The 23,345-nt window shown below is 44.8% G+C and overlaps 1 protein-coding gene across 4 annotated transcripts in view; it reads right to left on the bottom strand.

Annotated features, from left to right (window-relative positions):
- The window catches only part of TJP2 (tight junction protein 2), a 139,656-nt gene that overhangs the window by 86,073 nt on the left and 30,238 nt on the right, over positions 1–23,345 (bottom strand). For all 4 annotated transcript variants that reach the window (XM_015117858.3, XM_077966198.1, XM_015117863.3 and 1 more), the window contains exon 2: positions 21,731–21,851. The gene's annotated coding sequence lies outside the window, so the exon portion shown is untranslated. The remainder of the gene's footprint in view (positions 1–21,730; positions 21,852–23,345) is intronic.

Here is a 23,345-nt window from a genome sequence, read left to right as displayed (position 1 = left end):
CTGTTAACTCCTTGATAAAATACTCAGGATCCTGCCTCAGGGAATTCTGTCTATTGCAGTAGACAATCAACAAGTAATGCTAAACTGTGTAAGTACTGAGATTCCTGGCAGGTTCAGAGTGGTCTTGGGGGAAAGAGTTAGGGAAGGCTTTCCAGAGATGGGGTTGCCTATGCATTCTAAAGGAGAGGCCGGAATGAGTTTTTGAGACACAAAGTAGGAAAAAAGCCTTCCAGGTAAGGGTAATAAATAACACAGAGAGAAGTAAGGAATGAAGAGACAGCAGGCTTACTCCTGAGGTGCCAGGAGGTGAAGTTGCCCAGGCAAGTATAAAGATGGATGTGACAGTTGGTGGGGGACAGGGTTGGCGAGGAGGAGAGTGTTAGTAAGAATGACAAGACAGGCAAAGAACGCATTTTTGTGTGAATGCAGGTAAGAGATGACGTGGCTATGAAGTGAGGCAGTGTTCGACAAAAGGGAGCCAGATTCTAGAGAAACTAAGGAAGTATATCGGGAGGCTGGATGACTGCCTGACTAGATATGGGGAGACGCGAGAGGGAAGTGAGCCTATGCTGACTCTCAGGTTTCTGGCTTACTTAAAGGAGATGACGGTGGCTTTTATCAAAACAGAGAACACAGGAGTGGGAGCAGATCTTGGGAGGAGCTTGAAGAAGGATGATGAGTTTAGTTATAGACTGATTTTCAAGTGCTATGGGTCATCCAAGTGAAGATGTTAAGTAATTTAACAAATGTATCAAGTGTCTAGTATGTGCTAGGCACTGATGAGTATTTGGGATGGAGGAACTGATTTGGGTATCATCAATATATCATAAAAGTTGAAGTCTTGGGAGGGGACAATCCCACATTCAGAGACGTGATATAGATTAAGCCAAGAGAGGACTGAGGACAGGACTCATCTCTGGGAATGCCAATATTTAGAGGGCAGACTTGAGTCGCCGGAACAGAGACCAAAGAGGAGCTGCCAGAAAGGAAAGAAAACGCCTCTGGGGGAGTGTCCAAAAAGCCAAGGAAAGAACAAACTTTAGGAAAGAGCGGGAGGCCAACAACACGGAATTTCGAGGAGGTCAATTAAGGTAAGAACTGATGATGTTAAGTAGAGGACCACTGCTTATCTTGGTCAGAGTTGTTTTAATGGAAAGATACGACTAGAGGTTAGATTACAGTGGGTAACTAGGTGTGAGGCAGCACTTCATTGTATGCCTATATCTAATAATGAACGGTGGAAATCACCGATGTCCAATGATGGTGGGCTGGGCTATTAAATTACAGTGAATCAACTTAATTGGCATAGCAGACCATCATTTAAAATTGTAATAAGGGGCTGCGCGCGGTGGCTCAGGCCTGTAATCCCAGCACTTTGGGAGGGCGAGGTGGGCAGATCACGAGGTCAGGAGATCGAGACCATCCTGGCTAACACAGTGAAACACTACCTCTACTAAAAATTAAAAAAATTAGCTGGGCGTGGTGGTGGGTGCCTGTAGTCCCAGTTACTCAGGAGGCTGAGGCTGGAGAGTGGCGTGAACCCGGGGAGTGGAGTGAGCTGAGATGGCGCCACTGCACTCCAGCCTAGGCAACAGAGCGAGACTGTCTCAAAAAAAAAAAAAAAAAATTGTATGACAAGGAGAATGATAATGCTATAATTATCAACAAAAACACAAATTATATCTAATATGATGATGACAATGACAAAATTATTTTAAAAATATAAGAACTGGAAAGTATGCAAAAAAATGATTTCATGAAAAAACAGGCTTGTGCATATATTTTTCTTTTTTTTTTTTTTTTTTTTTTTTTTGAGACGGAGTCTCACTCTGCTGCCCAGGCTAGAGTGCAGTGGCCGGATCTCAGCTCACTGCAAGCTCCGCCTCCCGGGTTTACGCCATTCTCCTGCCTCAGTCTCCCGAGTAGCTGGGACTACAGGCGCCCGCCACGTCGCCCGGCTAGTTTTTTGTATTTTTTTAGTAGAGACGGGGTTTCACCGTGTTAGCCAGGATGGTCTCGATCTCCCGACCTCGTGATCCGCCCGTCTCGGCCTCCCAAAGTGCTGGGATTACAGGCTTGAGCCACCGCGCCCGGCCAATATTTTTCTTTTTAAAGTTAGTTATTGTTTGTGCAATGGACAATTTTTTCAACACTTTTCAGTGTATATTACAATATATAAGGTCTCTGAAACAGGTTGGTCAGCTGGGTGCAGGGATTCATGCTTGTAATTCCAGCACTTTTGGAGGCTAGATGGGAGGATTGCTTGAGCCTAAGGATTTGAGTTTAGCCTGGACAACATAATGAGACCCTGTCTCTACAAAAAATAATAATAAAATAAAATTAGCTGGGCATGGTAGCATGTGCCTGTAGTCCCAGCTACTCAAGGACTGAGGGGAGAGGATTGCTTGAGCCCAGGAGTTTGAGGCTGCAGTAAGCTATGACTGCACCACTACACTCCAGCCTGGGTGACAGAACAAGACACTGTCTCAAAAAATAAAATAAGAAATAAGTTAGTCAGAAGACCTCAAATTAATGTGATAAACTAAATGCCTCTTAGTCATATTTTCTCAAGAATGTGGAGATTCTTGAGAAAAACACACACATATACCTATATATGTATATCTACGTATATATCTGCAATATGGTTATAATGTATCAATGACTGGGAGCAAAGAAAACTAACATTGAAAAGTTTACAGTTCAGCCGGGCGCACTGGTTCACGCCTGTAATCCCAGCACTTTGGGAGGCCAAGGCGGGTGGATCAACTGAGGTCAGGAGTTCGAGACCAGCCTGACCAACATGGTGAAACCCCGTCTCTACTAAAAATACAATAAAATTAGCTGGGCATGGTGGCAGGCGCCTGTAGTCCCAGCTACTTGGGAGACTGAGGCAGGAGGATCACTTGAACTCGGGAGGTGGAGGTTTCAGTAAGCTGAGATCACGCCACTGTACTCCAGCCTGGGTGACAAGAATGAAACTCCGTCTCAAAACAAAAACAAAAAGTTTACAGGTTCACCAAACAATTTAGTTAACGTGTACACTGTAAAGTAGACTGGAATCATAACTCTCCTTTAACAAACCTTTCTTGAATGCCTACCATATACCCTGGGGTAGCTATAGAGAAGATAATGACAATTTATAAAAGGGAGGCTGCTCACAGTGTGATGAAGACAAAGATATGTAAACACATGGTGACACGTCAGGAGAATTGCTCAACTACAGGGATGACTAAAGTGCTGAGGCAGCAGCTGAAACTCCGCCAGAGGGACCTGAGGTTTTTTTCAGTAAAGGCCTTCTGTCCTCCCCACGCCTCGCCCCCGCTTCCAGGTAGCCTCATCTCCTCTCCTGGCTCCGCCCATCTTCCTCAGTCCAAACACCAGTTAACAATAACAACCCCGGTTCACCTGCAGGCTTCCTCCCACAATAACCACCCCAGTCAATGGCCCCTCCGATTACCTCCGGGAGAGCGGCATCTAACATTCTGCTTGCCCCCTTATGCTTTCACTTTTAGTTATTATTTGTTACTCATTTTCTTTTTTTTTTTTTTTTTTGAGACGGAGTTTCACTCTTGTTGCTCAGGCTGGAGTGCAACGTACAATGGCGCGGTCTTGGCTCACTGCAACGTCTGCCTCCCCGGTTCAAGCGATTCTCCTGCCTCAGCCTCCCGAGTAGCTGGGACTGCAGGTGCCTACCACCACACCTGGCTAATTTTTGTATTTTTAGTAGAGATGGGGTTTCACCATGTTGGCCAGGCTGGTCTCGAACTCCTGACCTCAGGTGATCCACCTGCTTCGGCCTCCCAAAGCTCTGGGATTACAGGCACGAGCCACCGCATCCAGCCCTCATGATCACTTTCAAAGTTTGTTAAAGTCCTCTTCTTTTTTCTTTTTTGGGGTGGGGGTAGTTAACATGTACACTTCCCAGATCCCAAATAGCTACAAGACTGCTTTCAGTTGTATACAGAGCTGCTTCTAATGCCATATGCCCTCTGACACCCACCCCCAAAAATAATAGACCTCTGAATTGAGATGCTCCTCATTCCAGTATATGATGGGTCTAGAAATAGGGAACAAAGCTGACTTTATAGCAATCATAGATGTGTGAAGATTACAAAGACACCAAAGTCTTTTCAAGCTATCTTCCAGCACAGAGGAACACATTCTAAACCACTGTAGGAACTCTCAGGCCTCCTCCGTCTTTTGGGCATCTGAAGATTCTTGCTTTTCCTTTAGAAACAGTCTGTGGATGACTCATAAGTAATTTTCAGACTGCCTGTCTTCAGGATTGTTCCCATATCTTGATATTATGTAGAAAGAACAGAAAGCTGCTCTAAGTTGCCACTTTTCAATTATTTCAGGTTGGTGCAAAAGTAATTGCAGTTTTTGCCATTAAACCCAATATGTTAGTATCTACATTTCTAGTATCTCAAAGAACAGAACAAATTTTCATGCAGACAGTCTTCTTCCTCTTCTTCCTTTTTTTTTTTTTTTTTTTTTTTTTTGACAGACTTTTGCTCTGTTGCCCAGGCTGGAGTGCAGTGGTGCAATCTTGGCTCACCATAACCTCTGCCTCCCAGGTCCAAGTGATTCTCGTGCCTTAGCCTCCCGAGTAGCTGGGATTACAGGCATGTGCCACCATGCCCGGCTACTTATTGTATTTTTAGTAGAGATGGAGTTTCAGCACATTGGCCAAGCTGGTCTTGAACTCCTGGCTTCAATTGATCTGCCTGCTTCAGCCTCCCGGCCTCCCAGAGTGCTGGGATTACAGACGTGAGCCACCACACCAGGCCAGACAGACATTCTTCTATTTAGTAAAGCAAGTAACTTTAGGTGTAAGGCTATTTACATTGTTCCATAGTTACTGAAAACTATTTTCATTTTTGTTAATGTTTTAGACCACTGAGTTTTGCAAGAACAAGGTGCTCATTATAAAGCATTTGAGGAGTTCAGAAGAACACAAATAAATTTAAAAACTAAAGTCCTAATACCTATCTTCGACATTAGGTGAACATTCCAGACACGTATACACTGAGAAGACTACATGGATGACTATCAAGAGACGGAAAATGTTTACAAAAACGAGATCCTACTACAGTTTTTCTTTCCTCTCCCCTCCCCTCCTCTCCCCTCCCCTCCCCTCTCCTCCCCTCCCTTCCCTTCTCTTTTCTTTTCTTTTTGAGACAGAGTCTTGCTGTTGCCCAGATTGGGGTGCAGTGGTGTGATCTTGGCTCACTGCAACCTCTCCCTCCTGAGTTCAAGCAATTATCCTGCCTCAGCCTCCCAAGTAGCTGGGATTATAGGCATGTGCCACCACGCCCAGCTAATTTTTCTGGTTTTTTTTCGTGGAGATGGGGTTTCACCATGTTGGCCAGGCTGGTTTCAAACTCCTGACCTCAACTGCTCCACCTGTCTTGGCCTCCCAAAGTGCTAGGATTACAGGCGTGAGCAACTGCACCCAGCCTATTTTATTTATTTTTGAGAAAAGTTCTCACTCTTGCCCAGGCTGGAGTGCAGTGGCACAATCACAGCTCACAGCAACCCCCAACTCCTGGACTCAAGCAATCCTTCCACCCCAGCCTCCCAAGTAGCTGGGACTACAGGCCCACGCCACCAGGCCTGGCTAATTTTTAAAAAACGTATATTTAAGGCTGGGCACGGTGGCTCACGCCTGTAATCCCAGCACTTTGGGAGGCAGGCAGATCACTTGAGGTCAGGAATTCAAGACCAGCCTGGCCAACATGGTGAAACCCCGTCTCTACTAAAAATACAAAACTTAGCCAGGCATGGTGGCACATGCCTGTAATCCCAGCTACTCGGAAAAAGAAATTATTTTGAGTAGAGATGAGGTCTTGCTATGTTGCACAGGCTGGCCTCAAACTCCTGGCTTCTAGCTATCCTCCCACCTTGGTCTCCCAAAGTGCTGTGATTACAGGCATGAACCACAGTGCCTGGCCCTATGTTATTTTAATTAAAAACAGTAAATAAGGTCAGGCAGATGGCTCACACCTGTAATCCCAGCAATTTGGGAGGCTAAGATGGGAGGATTGTTTGAGCCCGGGAGTTCAAGACCAGCCTTGGGCAACATAGCAAGACCTGATCTCTACAAAAAAAATTAGCTGGGTGTGGTGGTGCATGCCTGTAGTCCCAGCTGCTTGGGAGGCTGAAGCAAGAGGATGGCTTGAGCCTGGGAAGCAGAGGCTGCCTAGCCGAGATCACACCACTGCACTCCAGCCTGGGTAACAGAGCAAGACCCTGTCTCAAAAAAAAAAAAAAAAAGAAAAGAAAAGAATTAGCTGTGCAATTCAGAGTCAGCTGTGGCCTGAATGGATTAAGAAGCTGAGGTGCCCTAGACTGGTGTTTGGGGGGAGTCCTGGGTTGGAAGGAGATGGCTGTAGTCTAGGCTGACCACATGCAGACTCCTAGGTGACTTATAGGGCTCATCTGGGTGTGCTCAGGCTGGTGGGCAGAGGCCACGGTGGTGCTCCGCCTGGGGCTGAGGCAGACTGTAACCCAGATCCAGTCCTGGAAAGCCAAGAAGCATCCTATGGCATATGGTCTAGTTTAGACATACCTGCCAGGGAGCATGCTCTGCAACATGGAGGAACACTTCTTCCTAGCAGGACACCCTGGGTCCTCAGAGGCACTCCAAGGTGCTCCGAGGTATGACAGCTTTTATTATTTTACTGCTGTTTACACTGCAGAATATATGAAAGCCACACTCTCTTTTCGGGGATAGAGACCCCCTTATAGCCCTCCACTGAGAAACAAACAAACAGAAACAGAAACTCTGATAAATAATGATTGACTAAATGCATATTATGTGCCAGGAGCTTTTCATATACTACACTAAGTCATTCAATGTAGTGACTATATAGTCAGTATTATTGCCCCTGCTTCATACCTGAAGAAATTATGCTTCAGAGAAAGCAGTTTGCCCAAGGTCATCCCTAAGCAGATGTAATCCAAACCCACTGGGCATGGTGGCCACACCTGTAATCCCAGCACTTTGGGAGACCAAGGTGGGAGGATTGCATGAGCCCAGGAGTTCAAGACCAGCCTAGGCAACATAGGAAGACCCTGTCTCTACAAAAAAATAAAAATAATAAAAGTAAATGAGCCAGCATGATGGCATACACCTGAAGTCCCAGCCACTCAGGAGGCTGAGGCAGAAGAATCACTTGAGTCCAGGAGGTTGGGGCTGCAGTGAGCCGTGATTGTGCCACTGCACTCCAGCCTCAGCGACACAGTGAGACCCTGTCTCAAAAAAAGAAAGAATCCAGCCAGGCGCAGTGGCTCATGCCTGTAATCCCAGCACTTTGGGAGGCCAAGGCAGGCAGATCACTTGAGGCCAGGCATTCAAGACCAGCCTGGCCAACATGGTGAAACCCTGTCTCTAGTAAAAATATAAAAATTATCCGGGCATAGTGATGGGCACCCGTAATTCCAGCTACTCGCGAGGCTGAGGCAGGAGAATCGCTTGAACCTCGGAGGCAGAGCTTGCAGTGAGCTGAGATCGTGCCACTACGCTCCAGCCTGGGCGACAGAGCAAGACTCCGTCTCAAAAAAAGAAAAAATCCAAGCCCAGGTCCGTCAGATTCAAAACCCATTCACTTCATGGCTTTCTAGCTCCTCTATTCTTCGCCTCTACCCAATAAAACAATTGCATGGGGTGGGAGGAAAGGTGTGGCTGTTATTGTTGCTTTCCTTTTAGCTCCTTTTAACAGAATGCAAGACGATTTTTGCTCTCACAGCAACTGAAGTCAGTTTTATCCAAGCAATGCTGGGGAATCAAGTTTGTGAAACTCTTCCAATGAAATATTTAAAAGGTCGATGCCACAAATGCGATTTGACTCCCTGCAACGAGAGAATCTTTGATTCAAATGTTGTTCTGTTGCCTAACTGAATTTCAGAGCTCCCTTCACCCCCAAAATACTGTAAGAAAAACACTTCAGTAAACAAAAATTTTCACTAAATAAAAAGGCACTCCAGGCCGGGCGCGGTGGCTCAAGCCTGTAATCCCAGCACTTTGGGAGGCCGAGACGGGCGGATCACGAGGTCAGGAGATTGAGACCATCCTGGCTGACACGGTGAAACCCCGTCTCTACTAAAAAATACAAAAACTTAGCCGGGCGAGGTGGCGGGCGCCTGTAGTCCCAGCTACTCGGGAGGCTGAGGCAGGAGAATGGCGTAAACCCGGGAGGCGGAGCTTGCAGTGAGCTGAGATCCGGCCACTGCACTCCAGCCTGGGCAACAGAGCGAGACTCCGTCTCAAAAAAAAAAAAAAAAAAAAAAAGGCACTCCTCTCAGCGGCTCTAAGAGGGAATCTAAGGTGAGCAAGGCCCATGGGACTGCCCAATACTCTGGGGAAACCAGAGGGCCCTGTGCACTACTCCTGAATTGCTTTAAAAAACTTATCACCAGAATCCGCTAGCTCTAAGAATTCAGGATCCTCGAGCAACACAGATTAAAGTTGTTGAAGAGTCTCTTAGATTCACAAAGTATTTTCGGATCTGAAAGTGGCCTTAGGAAAAGCCTGCAAATAGCTTTCCAGGGTAGCCATGAAAATTTGCATGGGCCTCTTTAAACAAAGGAAACTGGCCTGGAAAAGGCACCTCCAGGAGATGTTCAATAAAAATTGAAAATGTGGCTCATAAAATTTATGGTTCTATAGGACAGTGTCCTAAATTTCACTGATGATAAAAATCACCAGAGGCAGTTGTTAAAACCAGTGGCCTGGCTGGGCGCGGTGGCTCACACCTGTAATTTCAGCACTTTGAGAGGCCAAGGCGGGTGGATCATGAGGTCAGGAGATCGAGACCATCCTGGCTAACATAATGAAACCCTGTCTCTACTCAAAATACAAAAAATTAGCCGGGCATGGTGGCGGGCACCTGTAGTCCCAGCTACCCAGGAGGCTGAGGCAGGAGAATGGCATGAACCCGGGAGGCGGAGCTTGCAGTGAGCTGAGATCGCGCCACTGCACTCCAGCCTGGGCGACAGAACAAGACTCCATCAAAAAAAATTTTAAAAAAGTGTCCTAGGTCCCTTACTAGAGATTCCAATTCAGTGACAGTCTGAGAAGGGCATTGGGATCTGAAAGCTTTCACATGCAACCCAGGTGATTCTCATCATGGGAGAGGTTTAGGAAATTCTGCTAAAGGGACATTGTTACATTTCTCTGACACAAGACAGAAAGATTACAATTTTGAAGTCAGGTAAAACATTCTGAAGTTTTTTTTTTTTTTTTTTTTTTTTTTTGAGACGGAGTCTGGCTCTGTTGCCCAGGCTGGAGTGCAGTGGCCGGATCTCAGCTCACTGCAAGCTCCGCCTCCCGGGTTCATGCCATTCTCCTGCCTCAGCCTCCCGAGTAGCTGGGACTACAGGCGCCCGCCACCGCGCCCGTCTAGTTTTTTGTATTTTTTAGTAGAGACGGGGTTTCACCGTGTTCGCCAGGATGGTCTCGATCTCCTGACCTCGTGATCCGCCCGTCTCGGCCTCCCAAAGTGCTGGGATTACAGGCTTGAACCACAGCGCCCGGCCAAACATTCTGAAGTTTAAAAAAAAAGTATTTGCAGCGGGGCGCGGCAGCTCACGCACACCGGTAATCCCAGCACTCTGGGAGGGCTGAGGTGGATGGATTGCTTGAGCTCAGGAGTTTGAGATCAGTCTGGGCAACATGGTGAAACCCCATCTCTTTTTTTTTTTTTTTTTTGAGACAAGGTCTCACTCTCTCACCCAGGCTGGAGTGCAATGATACAATCTCAGGTCACCACAACCTCTGCCTCCCAGGCTCAAGTGATCCTCCCACCTCAGCCTCTCAAATAGCTGGGAACATAGGCATGCACCACCATGCCCAGCTAATTTTTGTATTTTGGGTAGAGATGGGGTTTCGCCATGTTGCCCAGGCTGGTCTTGAATTCCTGAACTGAGGCAATCCCCTGCCTTGGCCTCCCAAAGTGCTGGGATTACAGGCCTGAGCCACTGCACCTGGCTAAAAATATTTTTAAATAAAGATACTTTTTTAAAAAGTAATTATTTGCAAAATGTTGTGTACAGTTTTCAAAAGAAAAGCGTCTGGTCTTACAATTCTCTTTATGTTATTTACATATATGTTTGTACAAACACACACACATTTGGATTTCAGTTTTTAATGTAAGTGATAATTGTTTATTCACTCAAACTATACAGTAAATAGATCACCAAAAAGTGGTAAAGTGCAACTAAAATGTCACCATCCAGAGTCAACTACCGAGCCCCTTTCCAGGTATCTCTGCACAGATAAGTAGGCACATATTGTACACAACTTAGATACCTGGGTATATAGTTGGGATATACCAGATTTGCTCTTTTGCAACCTACTTCTACATAAGAATAGAGTTTGACTATTTGTTTCATGAACTAGATCTATATCATCATTTTTTTCTAACTGCATAATATTCCATTTGTATGAATATACCAGAATTGGCTGAATACTTTCATTTAAAGTTATCTTTCTTTTTTTTTTTTTTTTTTTTTTTTGAGACGGAGTCTCGCTCTGCCGCCCAGGCTGGAGTGCAGTGGCGCGATCTCGGCTCACTGCAAGCTCCGCCTCCCGGGTTCACGCCATTCTCCTGCCTCAGCCTCCCGAGTAGCTGGGACTACAGGCACCCACAACCGCGCCCGGCTAATTTTTTGTATTTTTAGTAGAGACGGGGTTTCACCGTGGTCTCGATCTCCTGACCTTGTGATCCGCCCGCCTCGGCCTCCCAAAGTGCTGGGATTACAGGCGTGAGCCACCGCGCCCGGCTTAAAGTTATCTTTCAAACTAGTAGAGAGGACACTTATAAACCAAATGAATGAAACTCCTGATTTATTTAGCATAGATAACGAGGAAATAAGTAGCTTGTAAGACTCACGCAGAATTCATAAGATGTGTTAAGTGTAGACAGGAAGTTGTAAGACATGTAAGATAATAACCTGTAAGATATGTTAAAGATAAACAGAATAGAATATTCGTGTGTTAAATATAGATTAAAAGAATGAAACAAATGAGAGTTTTACTTATATATACACAAAGAAATGGAAGAATGAGATTTTAAATCTTATAATATTTACTTAATAGTAAACTTAATAAATATTTAACTTATAATTGTATTTTATATATAATATATAATACAAAATTATATATTTTATGTATATTTATATATAATATATAAAGGCATATATATTCATATATAATATAAAATTATGTTTATTATATATAATACAATTTTATAAAATATAATTTGTATAATTATATGCTGTTATTTATTTTTTTGAGATGGAGTTTTTGCTCTTGTCACCCAGACTGGAGTGGCATGGCATGATCTTGGTTCACTGCAACCTCTGTCTCCAGGGTTCAAGCAATTCTCCTGCCTCAGTCTCCCAAGTAGCTGGAATTACAGGCATGCACCACCACACCCAGCTAATTTTGTATTTTTCAGTACAGACGGGGTTCCACCATGTTGTCCAGGCTGGTCTCAAATTCCTGACCTCAGCTTATCCACCCACCTCAGCCTTCCAAAGTGCTGGGATTACAGGCGTGAGCCACCATACCCAGTCAATTATATACTGTTTATATAATATATAATTATATATAAAATATTTTTCTAGATTATGATTTACATTGTTGTTAATAATAAACACTTCATAAATATTAATAATATATAATAGTGCTCAGCTCATGTTACCCCCAGATTGACAGCTATGTCATTCCTAATTGATCACCCATCGGTGACATCCGTCATGTTCAGTTCTGGCCCCACATATACTCTACCCCAAAATGTGGATAAAACACAGATCAGGCTGGACACAGTGGCTCACGCCTGCAACCCCAGCACTTTGGGAGGCCGAGGCAGGTGGATCACGAGGTCAGGGGTTCTAGACCAGCCTGGCCAAGATGTTGAAACCCTGTCTCTACTAAAAATAGAAAAATTAGCTGGGCATAGTGGCACACGCCTGTAGTCCCAGCTACCTGGAAGGCTGAGGCAGGAGAATCACTTGAATCCAGGAGGCTGAGGTGGCAGTGGGCCGAGATCATGCCATTGTACTCCAGCCTGGGCAATACGAGTGAAACTCCATCTTAAAAAAAAAAAAAGAAAGAAAGAAAGAAAAAACACAGATCACTGATGACCTACAACTATTGGCAGGCATATTGCCTTGCATCCCTCCAACTGAGTATACATGTGCTGACTTTCAGATACTTCCCATCTGTTGAAGCCCCTTGTTCAATCTTAACTTTGGTTTTTGTGACCACACCATTAGCAGGGAAAGCTGACACTGCAAGCACAGGGTTCCAGAAGTGTGGATCTCTCACCCCATTTGTATCCTCACCTACCTATGTTAGTCTCCATCTGATATGGTTTGGCTGTGTCCCCACCCAAATCTCATCTTGAATTTCCATGAGTTATGGGAGGGACCCAGTGGGAGGTAATTGAATCAAGGGGGCAAGTCTCTCCCATCCTGTTCTCAGGATAGTGAATAAGTCTCATGAGATCTGATGCTTTTAAAAAAGAGAGTTTCCCTGCACAAGCTCTCTTCTCTTGTCTGCTGCCATGTAAGACGTGCATTTTACTTTCTGCCATGTTGTGAGGCCTCCCCAGCCATGTGGAACCGTAAGTCCAGTTAAACCTCTTTCTTTTGTAAATTGCCCAGTCTTGGGTATGTCTTTATCAGCAGCATGAAAATAGACTAATACACCATCTTTTTCCCCTTGCTTTTCACTGTTTTCAAGTTGAGTGAATAGTGTGATGTAACACCTGGTTTTGGTCTCTGAGCCTTTCTGTCCCATGATCTCTGGGAGTGCTTGCTGGTAGGCCAGGACTACATCCAGCTAAACTTTTCCACATTCCTACAGTAGTGAAGGAAAGCAAGCAAGGTGGGGAGTCATAATGAATAAAATCAGGTTTGTAGAAGGTACATCAGATTGTTTGCTAACCTAGGATCTGACGGCCAGGTTAAACACAAGAGTGAAATCTTTCATTTAACTTCAGGGATGTAGGGAGCTTTCAGCTTTTCCTACCTCCAAAGTCATAAGCTAAGTTTTTGTTTGTTTCTGTTTTTTTGTTTGTTTTTGTTTTTTTTGTTGTTGTTTTGGTTTTTTGCTGAGCTCTGTCACTGAGACATGATCTAAGTTTTTAAACAAGTCAATCCAAGTTTATTTCCAAAAGATTCAGACATCCTTCGGATTCACATTGTAAACACTGAATCACATAAGCAGAGTGTTTTTCTGTTATTTTTTCCAGAGCCAATCCTAGCTATTCTTCCCAATGACATTTTATTTTTTACATATCTTCTCCCTTCTTGATAGAGTTCTGCCTTTGCTTGAATCATCCTTCAGTTGCTAAAGTATTTTGATTTCTTGTTCTAAGTCTTGGGAAAGCATCCCTCTTTATTGCCATATATATATATTTCTATTTTTTTGAGACAGAGTCTCCCTCTGTTGCCCAAGCTGGAGTGCAGTGGCATGATCTAAGCTCACTGCAACCTCTGCCACCTGGGTTCAAGCGATTCTCTTGCCTCAGCCTCCCGAGTAGCTGGGACTACAGGCACGCTCCACCACACTCGGATAATTTTTTGTATTTTTAGTAGAGACGGGGTTTCACTGTGTTAGCCAGGATGGTCTCAATCTCCTGACCTCTTGATCTGCCCACCTTGGCCTCCCAAAGTGCTGGGATTACAGGCAAGAGCTCCTGCACCCAGCTGACTATTGCCATATTTATTCTGCTGAGCTACAGCTATCAGAAGAGACAAATTTAACTTTAACAATTTACGAAGCCTCTTTCAAAGTATATTGACAGAGTTAATTATTTTAAGTAACCAGTCTTAAGATGTGAAGTAAAAATAATTTTATATATGCATATTTTGATTACTTGAATATCAATAATTATATTTCAAATATCAATATCAAACAGAAATAATTATAATAAAAATTGTGTATATTTTTTCAAACATCACTATTTTTTTTTTTTTTTTGAGACAGGGTCTCACTTTGTCACCCAGACTGGAGTACAGTGGCGTAATCTTGGCTCACTGCAGCCTGGACCTCCTGGTCGCCAGTGATCTTCCTGCCTCAGCACCCCCAAGTAGCTGGGACTACAGGTGCCTGCCACCACACCCAGCTTTTTTTTTTCTTTTTTTTTTTTTTGTATTTTCTGTAGAGACAGGGTTTCAGCATGTTGCCCAGGTTGGTCTTGAACTCAGAGCTCAAGCAATCTGCCCACCTCGGCCTCTCAAAGTGCTGGGATTACAGGCATAGACCACTGTGCCCGGCCTGTTTTTTTCAAATATCAAATAATTTTGATGGAGGGGGGTGGTGAATTCTGCCCAAGGGGATTGCCTAATCTCACTACACAATCAGATTACCTCTAAATGAATAAAAATTTTGACTGAACTGAAAAGTTCTATCATCAACCATTCAACTGATATGAGTGAAGAATCAAAACCGATGTGAGTGGAGAACTCCCCATTCCAGCTGGAACTAGAAACAAATTCTTCATCTCAATTTTATCAGATGAAATGGAAATCATAAGATAAGCTTCTGGCCTGATGCAGTGGCTCACACCTATAATCCCAGCACTTTGGGAGGCTGAAGCAGGAGGATTGCTTGAGGCCAGGGGATGGAGGCTGCAGTGAGCTATGATCATGCCACTGCACTCCAGCCTGGGGAACAGAGCAAGACCTTGTCTTAAAAATAATAATAAGAAGAAGAATACGCTTCCTTTAAACAGCAACGTGACTACCGATTGCCAATTAGACTGCAGTTCCTTCTAAGGCAAGAGCTTTTATTTAGTGCTGTGCCCAGCCCATAGGACACCTGAAACCACTTACTGGGTCTGTAAGTTTCTGGCATAGGTAGAGGAGAAAGTGTCAGAAGGGCAGGTGATAGTGAGGAAAAGGAACAAAAAACACAGAGAAGCCTTTTAAGATTTGGCTGTAAAAAGTTAAGAGATCTAGGGCTCTGGGTCAGCTTTTTTTCTTTTTCTTTTTCTTTTTTTCCTTTTCTTTTTTTTTTTTTTTTTTTTTGAGGCAAGGTCTTGCTCTGTCCCCCAGGCTGGAGTGCAGTGGCAGGATCTAGGCTCATTGCAACCTCTGTCCCCTGGGCTCAAGCGATTCTCCTGCCTCAGCCTCCTGAGTAGCTGGGATAGCTGGGATTACAGGCGTGCACCATCACGCCCAGCTAAGTTTTTGTTTTTGTTTTTTAGTAGAGATGGGTTTTCGCCATGCTGGTCAGGCTGGTCTGGAACTCCTGACCTCAGGTGATCCACCACCTCAGCCTCCCAAAGTGCTGGGATTACAGGAGTGAATCACCGCACCCGGCCGGCCACGGTGCCTGCCTCTGGGTCAGCTTTTAATTTTTAGGTTCTGAATTCTTTTAAACATGCAGAAGTATAATTAAATTATGTTTCAGAACCTAGCTTGAGTATTACTCATCTATATCCTATGCTTAAGATGTCCAGACATCACAGATTTCCAAGGATAGGCCAAATGACCAGCACTCTGTCTTGTTGGTTCATGAGTAAAGAAGCACACACTCTAATTTCTGTTTGGAAAACATGTTTGACTTTAAGTCGTTAGAAAGTAAGAAAGAATAAGGACCAGGCATGGTGGCTGATGCCTGTCATCCCAGCACTTTGGGAGGCCAAGGCAGATGGATCACTTGAGGTCAAGAGTTCAAGACCAGCCTGGCCAAAATGGGAAACCCGTCTCCACTAAAAATACAAAAATTAGTTAGGCATGGTGGTGTGTGCCTGTAATCCCAGCTACTCAAAAGTCTCAGGCAGGAGAATCGCTTGAACCCGGGAGGTAGAGGTTGCAATGAGCCAAGATCATGCCACTGTAATCCAGCCTGAACGACAGAGACTGTCTCAAAAAAAAAAAAAAAAAAAAAGAAACCAACTCTGCAGACACCTTGAGTTCAGACTTCTAGCCTCTAGAACCATGAGACAATAATTTATGTTAATTTCTGTTTAGGCCACCCAGTTTATGGTGCTTTGTTACTGTGGCTTCAGCAAACTACTACAAATGGGGATTAGAGTTGGACCTCCACCTCATGGGATGGGTATGAGAAATAAGACAATGCAAGTAACATATTTAGCACAGCACCAACTACACAGTGAGCACCCACATTTCATCATTATCATCATATAGTTGCATCTTCCTTTCATATCTATAAACCAAAAATAAAATTTGAAGGGCCCCTGCAACCATCTGAATGGAATTCCTTCTCGGCCAGGGCACCCTGAAATTTAACCTGAAAGACTGGTTCAGGCCATGAAGGGAAGTGGGGGTTGGACATGCCCCATCATACCCCTCCAATATTAACATCAACACTGACCTTAAGTCTGATAAGAAATGTTTACAGTTTATTCTCTAAAGCCTGTTACTTGGAGGCTTTAGAATAGCAGTACTTATGACCTGGCAGCCCCTAGGTACCTCTAGAGTAGAGTACCTATGACCTGGCAGCCCCTCCACCTCTTTTGAGTTGTCCTGCTCTGCCAGATAGAACCAATGTAGTTGGTTATAAATCTTACATGTATTGATTGATGTATTATGTCTCCCTAAAATGTATAAAAGCAAGCTGTACTCTTACCACCTTAGGCACATGTCGTCAGGACCTCCTGAGCCTGTGTTATGGGCATGTCCTGTAACCTTGGCAAAATAAACTTTCTAAAAATTTTTTTTTGGCGGGGAGCGGACAGAGTCTTGCTCTGTTGCCCAGGCCGGAGTGCAGTGGCAATCTCGGCTCACCACAACTTCTGCCTCCCAGGTTCAAGCAGTTCTGGTGCCTCAGCCTCCCAAGAAGCTGGGATTACAGGCGCACACCACATACCCAGCTAATTTTTGTATTTTTAGTAGAGATGGTGTTTCACCATGTTGGCCAGGCTGGTCTCAAACTCCTGGCCTCAAGCGATCTGCTGGCCTCAGGCCTCCCAAAAAGTGCTAGGATTACAGGCGTGAGCCACCCTGCCTGGCCAAACTCTCTAAGCTGATTGAGACTTGTCTCTGATACTTTTTGGTTTACATATAGGAGTCACAATGGAATTCTCAGAACAAACACAGACCTTTTCTTCTCACCTAGTGCAGTATCTCCAGACCCTTTAATGTACAGGCTGTGCTCCCTGAGTTTCTCTTCCCCCATAAGCGCACATTGCCAATAACCTTTTATCCTCAGGTTTCCTTTCAAATATCACCTGCCCCAGGAAGACTCCCCTGACTTAGTCACTGCTTCAGGCCTTCTGCCACATCCACTTAAGGGGGTGAGGGCAGTACTTTACACACAGCAATGCAATTTACTGATTCCAAATTAGGCTCCAAAGTCTACCAGGGACAAGCTTCATATTCCTCTACATTTCCGTCAGCAGCACAGTGTGAGATGCTTATTAAATATTTGAGGAAAGAATCCCTTCACCACAGGTAGAGAAACCGGCCACACACACCATCTGTAAACAAGCCCATGCTCTAAACCAGCCATTACAAGTACTCTCCAGGTTAGTGGTTGTCGAAGTAGTGGAAACCAGACATGCAAATTCCTGGGACTTACCCCAGACTGCCTGAAGCAGAAACCCCGGGGGTGGGGCCCAGGAATCCCTGTTTTAACACGCCCTCCAGGTGATAACGATGTGTCACTGCTCTGGGTCTGTCCATCCCAGTACGGAAGTTTGGCTGCTGGAGTGATTTCCCTGAGAATTCCTGTAAACCGAGGAGCCCCTAGAGGGAAAGAAGGTATAGAGGGGCTCCCAGGTGCACAGAAGTAAAAGTTTCAAGCTTTCATCTTCAACTCACTTTTCTTTTCTTTCTTTTTTGTTTTTTGGAATGGAGTTTCACTCTTTCGCCCTTTCACCCAGGCTGGAGTGAGTGAAGTGGCACCATCTCGGCTCACTGCAGTCTCTGGCCCACCAGGTTCAAGCAATTCTCGTGCCTCAGCCTCCTGAGTAGCTGGGATTGTAGGCGCCCACCACCACACCAGGCTAATTTTTGTATTTTTAGTAGAGACAAGGTTTTACCATGTTGGCCAGGCTGGTCTGGAACTCCTGACCTCAGGTGATCCACCCTCATTGGCCTCCCAAAGTGCTAGGATTACAGGCGTGAGCCACTGAGCCCGGCCTCAACTCACTTTTCTAAGCTTATATGATGGGGTGAGTCAGTGATAACTTTAAGTTATCTAAATTGCCTAACAATGAGACTTCATATCTAGAAAATGAAGCTCTTCACCAGACTATTAGCATCTTTTCTTTTTCTTTTTTCTTTTTATTTATTATTAATTTTTAATATAATTATAAAATTGAAAGAGGGTCTCCTTATGTTGCCCAGGTTGGTCTTGAACTCCTGGGCTCAAGGACTCCTTTTGCCTCGGCCTCCCAAAGTGCTGGGATTATAGGTGTGAACCACCGTGCCTGACCTTCTCCTTTTTTTTTTAGAGACAGGGTCTGGCTATGTCACCCAGGCTGATCTTGAACTCCTAGGCTTAAGGGATCCTCCTGCCTCAGCCTCCCAAAGCCTTAGCATTATTTCTGAAGGCAAAGATGATTCTGCCAAATCAGAAAGGTGATAATCAAAGCCCCTTAAAGTAGCAAAAATCCAGCCTCAGGCAAATAGTGCTCATCAGAGGAGACTCTAGAATGGCAGAGGAGGGCAGAATGAGTAGAGGCTGATGATTAGAAACCTCAGGTCCAGAGCAGCTTTGCAGACACCTGCTCCACCCACACCGGACATTGCCAATGGATCACAACATTCTTGCTCAACAAACTTGAGCAGCACTTGCAAATCCTTAACTCTAGACAGCCACCTAGCAATTGATCCAAACTGGCCTTAGAGAGAAACCTTTTTACTTGTCTGAGTTAAGGAGTTAAGTCTTCAAGCTCTGTAGAATTAGTGTAGAAATCAGCTGTTATAGAAATCTCACTGAACTTGGAAGTCAGGGGCTGTGCAACCACAAGGGAATCATTTAAAATCTTTGAATCTCAGGTTATTTATTTACAAAAGGGAGCTAGTAATACCTTCCTCTTAGGGTTGTTGTGAGGAGGAACAATATGTGTGAAAGCACCTTGCCCCTTGCCTGGTACATAAAAGGCCCTTAATGAGTGTTCGCTGGATCTGAAACTAGGGCGATGTGAGATGCCTGGGAAAAAAATCCTCATCACTCATGCCTGCCCAAGGCTAATTCGTCCCAGAAGCCAAGCTTCAGTGTTTACACATGAAAGAACTCTGGAGTAAGGCACTGACTTAGGCAATCTAATTGATGTTGGAAAGGCATGTGGTTCGAAGTGCAGGTACAGGGAACCAGAACAAGGGAGGTACTTATCAGGAGGGGCTGGCTAGAGTGAGAAAGAGCCTTTCCTCCAACAGACAATGCTAGCTCCAATCTCTCTTTGCCATACTCTACAGTACCCTGCCAATTTATTTGAATAATCAACAGATCCTATCTAGAAATCTAATTTAAAGATTTTAGGAGAACAATTTTTTCTTTTTTGAGACAGTTTCTCTCTATCGCAAGGCTAAAATGCAGTGGCACGATCTCAGCTCACAGCAACCTCCACCTCCTGGGTTCAAGTGATTCTCGTGCCTCAGCCTCCCGAGTAGCTGGGATTATCGGTATGCACCACCACACCTGGCTAATATTTTGTATTTTTTGCAGAGATGGGGTTTCGCCATGTTGCCCAGGCTGGTCTCAAACTCCTGGGCTCAAGCCATCCTTCCACACTGGCCTCCCAAATTGCTGGGATTACAGGCGTGAGCCACCATGCCCAGCCAAGGAAAACAATGTCTGGAGTCTGAGCAGGTATCTGTCTTCTCATGTTTGGGACTTTTTTTTTTGTCGCTGTGACAGAGTCTCTCTGTTGCCCAGGCTGGAATGCAGTGGTGCAATTATAGCTCACTGCAGTCTCGAATTCCTGCACTCAAGCGATCCTCCCACCTCAGCTTCTCATATAGCTAGGACTACAGGAGCACACCACCATGCCCAGCAAGTTATTATTATTTTTTTAAAAATAGAGACAGGGTCGGCCGGGGGCGGTGGCTCATGCCTGTAATCCCAGCACTTTGGGAGGCCGAGGTGGGCGGATCACGAGGTCAGGAGATCGAGACCATCCTGGCTAACATGGTGAAACCCCATCTCTACTAAAAATACAAACAATTAGCCGAGCGTGGTGGCAGGCGCTTGTAGTCCCAGCCACTCGGGAGGCTGAGGCAGGAGAATGGCGTGAACCTGGGAAGTGCAGTTTGCAGTGAGCCAAGATTGGGCCACTGCACTCCAGCCTGGGCGACAGAGCAAAACTCCGTCTTAGGGAAAAAAAAAAAAAAAATAAATAGAGACAGGGTCTCACTATGTTGCCCAGGCTGGTTTCAAACTCCTGGCCTCAAGCGATCCTCCCACCTCTACTTCCCAAAACAGTGGGATTACAGGTGTGAGCTGCCTTGCCTGGCTGGGACCTTTAAGAGCTCCAGAGAGAACATTTCAGTAAACAAAACCCACATCCAGCCCTGTTAATTCAGTGGAAAATGAGGCCTTCCCCCACTTAAATGTCCTCATTTGGACAACTAGACACTGAGAAAGGCCTTAGCATGGGCCTGGTACTTGCTGGGCCCATTAACTCATTTAGTTTCATGTCGACATTCCCTTTACAGATGAAGGATCTGAGGCTCAGAAGCATTAAGACATGTGCCCAAGATCACACAATTAGAAGGTAGCAGGACTAGGATCTGAACGACTATCTGCTCTTCCGGAGTGTGCCATTCACACTCCACTAAACTCCAGTTCACACGTTTATCTGGAATCCACTCGGGTAGGGGCTGCCAGTTTCAACAGACAGTCATTATAAAACAAGCACATGAAAAAAATTCCAACCCCATTCCAGCTAGCCATGGACTGGCCTATAAACTGAGGTCAAAGTGTAACAAAAAACAAATGCATCCCACATCTGTCAAGATTTAAGACCTTGTAAATCTCATTTAATTCATTCTTAAAAGTGAATCAGTAAATAGATAATACTCGCTCCTAGCTCTTTCACTAAAAGCTTGGACATAATTAATCTTTAGAAGCCAGCGTGACTGATGTCCTTTATCTTTTCATCAAAGTGCTTACCACTGTTATATAATTTTACTACCTCAATAATAATGAAAAAACATAACCTATTAAAATGACCTCCAATCCCAGACATCATCAGCACCAAATGCCAATTGAGGCATTTATTTTGTTTTTTTTTTTTTTTTTTTTTTTTGAGACGCAGTCTCGCTTTGTCCCCCAGGCTGGAGTGCAGTAGCCTGCCACCTTGCCCGGCTAGTTTTTTGTATTTTTTAGTAGAGATGGGGTTTCACCGTGTTAGCCAGGATGGTCTCGATCTCCTGACCTCGTGATCCGCCCGTCTCGGCCTCCCAAAGTGCTGGGATTACAGGCTTGAGCCACCGCGCCCGGCCTGAGGCATTTATTTTGAACCACAGAAGTTGTACTTATATGCCAGGAAGGTCATCCTCAATAAGCATTCACCATCCATGGCAAAGTTATACCTATCAATTCAGTCCATTAATTCAGGTAAGATGTTTCTGCTCTTTGGTAAATAGGACATTACCATTAAATTTTCTGTGAAAATGTATGTATCAGCAACATCGAAAATGGTAACTCAGACTACCTCTAGGATGTGAAAACGGTAACTCTTAGAACAAATTTTGGGGGAGACCAGTAACTAGGTTGATGAGAGATAAAATAAGCAAATACCTGGCAACGTGGGCCGTGTACTGGCACAGCTCTGTGCTTCCTGGAGTACTTTCGTCTGGAGCTGCAGCCGGGGTACCAGTCCCACTCACAGGGAGATGACGGTAATGTGGTACTTCGCACCCTGGAAAAGACGGTGTTGTTAAAAATCCAACATGCTCATTCCCTGCATGGTAAGATTTTGGGAAATGCACGGAAGTCCACATACCATACAATTTGCTTGTTTTTAGGATGACTTTTAGTACCTTCACAGACTTATGCAATTGTCCCCACGATCCATTTAGTACCTTCACAGAGTTATGCAACTGTCACCACAATCCTTTTTCTTTTGAGACGGAGTTTTGCTCTTGTTGCACAGGCTGGGGTGCAATGGTGTGATATCGGCTCAGCACAACCTCCGCCTGCCGGGTTCAAGCAATTCTCCTGCCTCTACCTCCTGAGTAGCTGGGATTACAAGCATGCCCTACCACACCGGCTAATTTTGTATTTTTAGTAGAAACGGGGTTTCTCCGTGTTGGTCAGGCTGGTCTTGAACTCCCGACCTTAGGTGATCCACCCACCTTGGCTTCCCAAAGTACTGGGATTACAGGCGTCAGCCACCGCGCCCAGCCCACAATTCATTTTAGAATATCTTCATTACCCCCACAAAAGAAGCCCCATAACCCTTAGCCATCATTCCCTGATCCCCCAATTCTCTCCCTGCCTCTTGGCTCTAGGCAACCACCAATCTAATTTTTTACTCTATAGATTTATCTATTCTGAATATTTCATATAAATGGACTCATATGATATGAGACCTTTCGTGACTGCCTTCTTTTACTTAGCTTAATGTATTCAGGGTTCATTGATGATGTGGCATACATCAGCACTTCATTTATTTTTATGGCCAAATAATATTCCATTGTATGGATATACCACATTTTATTATCTATTCATCAGTTGGTGGAGGTTTGGGTTGTTTCTGCTCTTTGGCCATTATGAACACTTGTTGTATAAGTGTTTATGTGGATATATGTTTTCATTTCTCTCAGAAATAATGGAATTGCTGCCCCTAATGTTTTCCGTCTTCAAAAAATGGAGAAAGTGAACTGCCACCTAAACTTTGGTATCACCAGTTCACCTAAGGATCACTCTGAGAAACAAGATCTTATAAGAATTCGCCTTTCAGGTTAAACAAATATTCAGCTGGTGAGGAAATAGCTAGAACAAAATATTTTAGGCTGGGCACGGTGGCTCATGCCTGTAATTCCAGCACTTAGGGAGGGTGAGGCAGGTGGATCATCTGAGGCCAGGAATTCGATCAAGACCAGCCTGGCCAACATGGTGAAACCCCCTCTCTACTAAAAATATAAAAATTAGCTAGGCCAGGCACAGTGGCTCACGCCTGTAATCCTAGCATTTTGGGAGGCCAAGGCAGGCGGATCACGAGGTCAGGAGATCGAGACCATCCTGGCTAGCATGGTGAAACCCTGTCTCTACTAAAAATACAAAAAAATTAGCCGGGCGTGGTGGCGGGCGCCTGTAGTCCCAGCTACTCGGGAGGCTGAGGCAGGAGAATGGCGTGAACCCAGGAGGCAGAGCTTGCAGTGAGCCGAGATCGCGCCACTGCACTCCAAAA

The sequence above is a fragment of the Macaca mulatta genome, chromosome 15 (assembly GCF_049350105.2).
Source record: "Macaca mulatta isolate MMU2019108-1 chromosome 15, T2T-MMU8v2.0, whole genome shotgun sequence".
Lineage (NCBI taxonomy): Eukaryota > Metazoa > Chordata > Mammalia > Primates > Cercopithecidae > Macaca > Macaca mulatta.
Note: the sequence above shows the minus strand (reverse complement) of the source record. Positions and strands in the feature narration are given on the sequence as shown.